The following is a 7,333-nucleotide window of genomic DNA, read 5'->3' on the forward strand; positions in this document are numbered from 1 at the left end:
TTCAGAATCATAAAAGGTTGGCATTTCATTGCTTAATTAATCATTTAAATCCTCATGGGCATTCGACCTATTCAACCAGAACTTTAAACCACAAAAGAGAAAAAGGGGGGAAACGTTGGTGAATGTGGGTCTCTTCATACATAATAAAACAAAATTAAGATAAAACAAAATGAAAGACTAACGAAAGTTAGCCTACTAATATTGACATTTCTCCAAAAAAAAATCAGCTTTAAAAAGACAGAATAGGGTGTGGAGTCGGGGCCAAGTGTTCCCTTATTGTTCTCTTTTCATCTTTTCACTGCTCCAAATTTATTTTAATAATGTGTCCAAAGACTGATTCAACCGCTCTCCCACTTTAATAAATGTTCATTAGTGGATTAGGAGAGATTTGAAACTGAGCCCAGTGGAGTCAGCAGAGACAAATTCCAAACAGCTACTCAGCACATTTTGAAAAGTACCAAGCTAGCGACCTGGAAAAGATCTACCAATAAAATTTGGTTGTACTGTCCCCACTGGACAGACAAACCATCTCCACTTCTAGATGGGCAAGAGTGACAGCATTACCCACTGAAGTTAACAAGGCAAAGATTGTTGTGTTCAATTTGAGCCCATCCCAATAAAATAAACACAGCCCATCAGCATGGAAAATAAAAACAGGAAAACTGGCCATCCAGCATATATTATTGTGATAAAAATAAGTGAATAAGTGCTGCCACCTGACCTCTGCTATTCTGGGATCCTATTGTTCCCTTTGAAATCTGCAAAGTCCATCTCAATAGCACCCTGTCCCACATTCCACCTGGCCTACAAAGAGATGGATCAGAGTGGAACTGGGGAGGGAACTGTTGACTTCTTCCTTTTCCCCCTATTTCCACAGGCTTTTTCAAAATTATTTCCAAAACTGATGACATCTTATAATACATGGACTAAAATTCTACATCTTCTACAAATATTACCAAAAATGAGAAGAGTAACAACTAATATTTAAGCATTTATTAATTTTTTTTTCTAAAAACTTTATAAAGAGATGAGGGATTTGAGGAACCAAAAACATTAAGCAGTTAAGTGGTTCCATTTACCACCAAGATCAACTAGGTGGTAAATGGAAAAGGTTGGGTTTAAACCCAGGCTCTCTCCCACATTACTAACTACTATGACATGCTGTGATACTCCTGACAAAAATTAGTTTAGAAATATGGTCATTTTAAAATCAAAATAAAGCAGGGATTTTCCTGCAAACTTTTTAAAAGTATAGCCGTTATCATGATTACTTACTCAAGCTCTTTGCACAATTTTGTCATCAGCTACAGACTCCCAAAGACAAGTTCTGGATTGCCTCACCCCACTTGGCATCTCTGTTGCCATTTCTCCCAGGCAAAGTACCTATCCTGGATCTAGCCAACATTTTCCTTTAACTCTTCAATCTAAAATTATTTTAATCTGTAGAACATGCCAGTAAGCTGAAACTTCTCTAACTGTATTTATCTCTATGATACGGAAAGAAGGACAGGAAGGAGGGAGAAAGGAAGAGGAAAGAGAGAGACAGAGAATGAGAAGGGAGAGGAAAGGGGGAAGGGCAGGAGGGGGGGAGGGAAGAAAAGAAAGAAAAAATGGAAAGGAAACACTATAATATCTAACTTTACCAAAATTGATACATGATGTTGCAGTTACTTTTTTAAAACTTTTTCCATTTGAAAATAATTTGAAAGTTACAAAAAGTTGCAAAAAAACATACAAAGATCACTTATTTAATCTTCACAGATTTTACTGTTGTTAAAAGTTTCCCTCACTTGCTATAGATGATAGATGATTGATAATAGATAGATAGATACATACATACATACAGACAGACATAGATATATGGATAGATAGATACATAGATATATAGATAAATAGATAGATAGACAGATGATAGATAGATAGATAGATAGGTAAATAGAGAGATAGAGCAATGAATGAATGTTTGTGTCCCCACCCCAAACCCATATATTAAAACCACAATCTCAACGTAATTGTATCTGGAGGTGGGATCTTTGGGAAGTAATTAAGTCATGAGAGTGGAGCCCTCATGAGTGGGATTAGTGCCCTAATAAGAAGAAGCCAGAAAATTAGCTGGTTCTCTTTCTGCCATGTGAGGACACAGCAAGAAGAAGGGTGTCTATAAACCAAGGAAAGAGACCCCAATCATGCTGTCATCCTCATCTCGGACTTTCAGCCTCCAGAACTGTGAGAAATAAATCTTTGTGGGGTTTTTTGGATTTTGTTTTTGGTTTATTTCTGAGTAAAATTGCTTTACAATGTTGTGTTAGTTTCTGCTATACAACTAATTGAATCAGCTATATTACATATATCTCCTCCCTCTTGGACCTCCCTCCCACACCCCCCATCCCCCCCACCTAGGTCATCACAAAACACCAAGCTGAGCTCCCTGTGTTATACAGCAGGATCCCACTAGCTATCTATTTTACACATGGTAGTGTATATATGTCAATCTTAATCTCCCAATTTGTCCCACACTCCCCTTCCCCACCCTGTGCCCACATGTCTATTCTCTACGTCTGCATCTCTATTCCTGCCCTGCAAATAGGATCATCTGTACCATTTTTCCAGATTCCACATATATGTGTTAATATACGATATTTCTTTTTCTCTTTCTGACTTACTTCATTCTGTATGACAGACTCTAGGTCTGTCCACATCTCTACAAATGAACAAATTTCATTCCTTTTTATGGCTGAGTAATATTCCATTGTATGTGTGTACCACATCTTATTTATCCATTCATCTGTCTATGGATATTTAGGTTGCTTCCATGTCGTGGCTATTGTAAACAGTGATGCAATGAACATTGGGGTACATGTGTCTTTTTGCATTATAGTTTTCTCAGGGTATATGCCCAGTAGTGGGATTGCTGGGTCATGTGATAGTGCTATTTTTAGTTTTTTAAGGAACCTCCATACTGCTCTCCATAGTGGCTAACATGTGTCTTTTTGCATTATAGTTTTCTCAGGGTATATGCCCAGTAGTAAGATAGTTAGTGATGTTGAGCATCTTTTCATGTGCCTCTTGGCCATCTGTATGTCGTCTTTGGAGAAATGTCTATTTAGGTCTTCCACCCATTTTTTGATTGGGCTGTCTGTTGTTTTGATATTGAGCTGCATAAGTTGTTTTTATATTTTTGGATATTAATCCCTTGTCAGTTGCTTCATTTGGAAATATTTTCTCCTATTCTGAGGGGTATTTTTGTCTTGTTTATGGTTTCCTTTGCTGTGCAGAAGCTTTTAAGTTTAATTAGGTCCCATTTGTTTATTTTTGTTTTTATTTTCATTACTCTAGGAGGTGGGTCAAAAAAGATCTTGCTGTGATTTATATCAAAGAGTGTTTTTCCTATGTTTTCCTCTAAGAGTTTTATAGTGTCCAGTCTTACATTTAGGTCTTTAATCCATTTTGAGTTTATTTTTGTGTATGGTGTTAGGGAGTGTCCTAATTTCATTCTTTTACATGTAGCTGCCCAGTTTTCCCAGCACCACTTATTGAAGAAGCTATCTTTTCTCCATTGCTTACCCCTCCCTGCTTCATCATAGATTAGGTGGCCATAGGTTTGTGGGTTTATCTCTAGGCTTTCTATCCTGTACCATTGATCTATATTTCTCTTTTTGTGCCAGTACTATATTGTCTTGATTACTGTAGCTTTGTGGTATAGTCTGAAGTTGGGGACCCTGATTCCTCCAACTCCATTTTTCTTTCTCAAGATTGCTTTGGCTGTCCAGGCTCTTTTGTGTTTCCATACAAATTGTAAAATTTTTTGTTCTAATTCTGTGAAAAATGCCATTGCTGGTTTGATAGGGATTGCATTGAATCTGTAGATTGCATTGGGTAGTATAGTCATTTTCACAATGTTGATTCTTCCAATCCAAGAACATGGTATATCTCTCTATCTGTTTGTGTCGTCTTTGATTTCTTTCATCAGTGTTTTATGGTTTTCCTAGTACAGCTCTTTTGCCTCCTTAGGTAGGTTTATTCCTAGGTTTTTTATTTTCTTCTTTTGCTCCAATGCAAAATTGTTGACACTTTATTGTAAGAGCTCTTTTTGTTATTTTTATTGTTGTTGTTTATTAATTAAATTCTTTGGTGAAATACTTTTCAGCCCCTTGAATAAAAGTCAACTCAGGACATCCCTTCTTGGGACTCAGACCTCAAGAACAGTTCACACTTTACCTAATCTCTCCCATATTCATCCTCTTGTTTATTCTTTTCACCCTTTTTTGTCACAGGAAACAAACAGAATGTGATACCAACTTTAGACCCAGGTAAGCTGGGCTCCTGCCTAGGTCCCTGTGCTCCAAGTCCCCGCATTCCCTGTGCCTTCCATGAAATTGTTTAAGACTCCCTACCCCCACTATTCCAGAGCTGGGGTCTGGCTGGAGCTGGAAGTGTTGTCTGGGTAGGCTCCCTGAGCCTGGGCAGAGGTTGACAGGTATCAGTTCCTGTTTCTACCCTTTAGTGTTCTATCCCACCCTCCATTTTGTGCTTGGGGTAGACTCGGTGCCCCAAATTGCTCCAAAACCTGTTCCTGTGAGGTCACCCTGGGGCCCTGGAGTTGGGCTGCTGCTCCAGGAAAGCAGGCTGGTGAGTGCTGGTCTCAAAGAGCTGACAGGCACAGAATTGCTTTCATGGGATGGGGTGAGATTGGGCTGCTAGAATGGTGCTGACACTCTGATTTTGAGTGATTCTCACTCACTTGGACACAGGATGAGTTCAGGACTCTGGGTTTGTCCACCCTTGAGTTTGAACTGCATGTGTGGTCTCCTGCATCCTCAATCACGCGTCATGCTTCCACCATGGTGCTGCCTCTGGCTTTCAGCACCCAAGATGGCAGGTATCTTTTACCCAGTGCACCCCCTGCTGCTGGCACTGAGGGCAGCCACCTCACCCCTCTGCAGACTCTGCACTCTATGTAATACAATCCTCGGGTGGCACCACCCATCTCCTCCAAGGGCTTTTGAGACACTTGCTCTACAACATCAACCGGCCCTTCTAATTCCTGTCCTCTCTTGTCTCCAATTGTTGTGCTGACTCTGTGCTCTCCCAGGTTAAGCTGAGCCAGATGGGAGTCAGGGATTCCCTGCATGAATTAGATGACTCATCTTCCTCTACCTACAGGCCCCTCCCCTATCTGCCCCACCAGTAACTGTAAGTAGAAACCAAGAGTGTAATCGACATGGAAAGAGATCACATTTTAGGAATGCTGTGATTACAACCTAAAGAGTTCCAGAGGAGACACAGCTGGAAAGTGTATTGAAGCCAATTCCTTAAAAGAAACTCATTGTTATATAAATATATATATATATATATATATATATATACGCCATAAAATTCCAAATGATAAATTTAACACAACCATAAAAAGAGTCACTGTTCACATTTTCCTGCATACTGTGTGCATTTGTGGTCACCTTCAAAGAGCACAGGACCAGCCTTTGAAAGAGCCATTGGAAGCCAGTATTCACAAGGAGCAGGATGGATGGTGCAGCATCACGAATAATGGTGTAGCCAACATGAAACAAATGGCATTAGGGCACTTAGAGTCAAGAAGAGCTATAAAGTTTCAACCCAGACAGATTCTGAGAGCTACAGGACTTGAATAATAACAGCACTGTTACCTTTTTCTCACGGTGGGAGATATGAAATTACCCAGTAACAGCACATTTGGCAGTAAAGAATATGAAGAGTTGATTCCTGGATCTAAACTGAGATGGTGTGTGGATACTATGGAGAATCAAGTGCTCTGATTGGACAAGGAACAAATACATCAGTACCTCTTTTCTACCCATCATTCTAAACCTTTAGTGATAAATCAGTATGCCTTATAGGTTCACAAATTTTGCAAAGTCTTTTTAAATGAAAATGATTATATAAACAAGGGACCCACACACAAAAAATGTTTACGTGGGGTCCCATACACCCTAGAGGTGGCCTTGAGGCAAGGGATGGGATGTAGATATCCACCATGTCCCAGTTCTAAAAAATGCATCACAAAGGATGAGGACATCACAAAGATGACTGGGTTTCTCTGACATCTTGATCGAGTCCCATTTCTCTTTAAGAATCATGGGAAGTAGAAAAATTACAGTTGGAGACTTTGTCTTAGGTTCTGTAACAGGCTGAAATGCTGGTTGAAACTCAAAGGTAAAGTAGGAGAGATGCTGATTTCAGCCCAATAGGGTGAAGTCACCAAGGCCACATAAACACACTTTGACCAAGGAAAGAATAAGGACAATATGGCTTTGCAGCTGTACAGCTTGAAGAAGTAGTATATGAGGGCTAGGCTGCCAGTCCAACTAGAGAATGACGTATATAATAACATTACTGCAAGCTAAAGAGAAGGACAATTCATTATAACAAGAAGTTTCCGTGGCAATGTCTAGGGAGTTGCTGTGGTTTTATTCACTATTAAAACAAAACTTGGAAAAGAAGTTGAGCTGTTTTCAAGACCTGTTGAGTCCTAGTCCCCTGTTCTTTGGCAACTGCCTCCTTCTCTTTCCACTACTTTTGTACCTACATATTGATGAATGGAATATTGCCCGCCATATCAGAAAACAAAGGATGTCACAGTCATCAGTGATTACAGCCATGCATACACCAATGACGGTGAGCTGGTGAGCCCCAAGGGAACTCAGGAAGGAAAAGAATACCTGCCATCTAGCAGCCATCAGACTGCAGCCACTCCCCATGATGAGCCCTGAGGAAACTCAGGATGTGAAAACACAGGGTACTGGCCCCAGATAGCTGAGGTGCATGTCAAGGGAATGATTTCAGTGAGCCCAGACTCTTGCATCTTCCCATATATAGAAAAGTGCTAAATTCCCTAACTTGGGATATCTGGTTTTCTTTCTTTAACAATAATCTTTTGATGTTCCCAACAACCTGCCCTTTGCTTCAAAACATCTATATAACCTGGCTCCAACCCCACCCTGTCCCCAGCCCCCCAAGCCGCCTCCTCAGAGCAGTTCTCTCGGGGTCACTTGAGATGCTGCCTCCCGGGCTTGAAGTCCTAAAAGTTCCCACCAAATAGAACATAACTCTCAACTTTTAGGTTGTGAATAATTTTTTAAATCCACAATATACAACATATTCCTAGGGCACTGAGTCCACTGTGCTGTACTGTGAAAGCTCAGGCAAACGCAATATGTTTCTTCCTCGCTCATAGCAACCTGTATACTCAGAAGTGCTAACATATACACGGATTCTTCTACCATCAGCTTCATTGCTTCAAAGCATAGTCATTTCCTCCTTGGCTTTGTCATAATTACATCCATGGGTATCTCCACTC

Source organism: Neophocaena asiaeorientalis, unplaced genomic scaffold (assembly GCF_003031525.2).
Source record: "Neophocaena asiaeorientalis asiaeorientalis breed wild unplaced genomic scaffold, Neophocaena_asiaeorientalis_V1.1 scaffold10, whole genome shotgun sequence".
Classification (NCBI taxonomy): domain Eukaryota; kingdom Metazoa; phylum Chordata; class Mammalia; order Artiodactyla; family Phocoenidae; genus Neophocaena; species Neophocaena asiaeorientalis.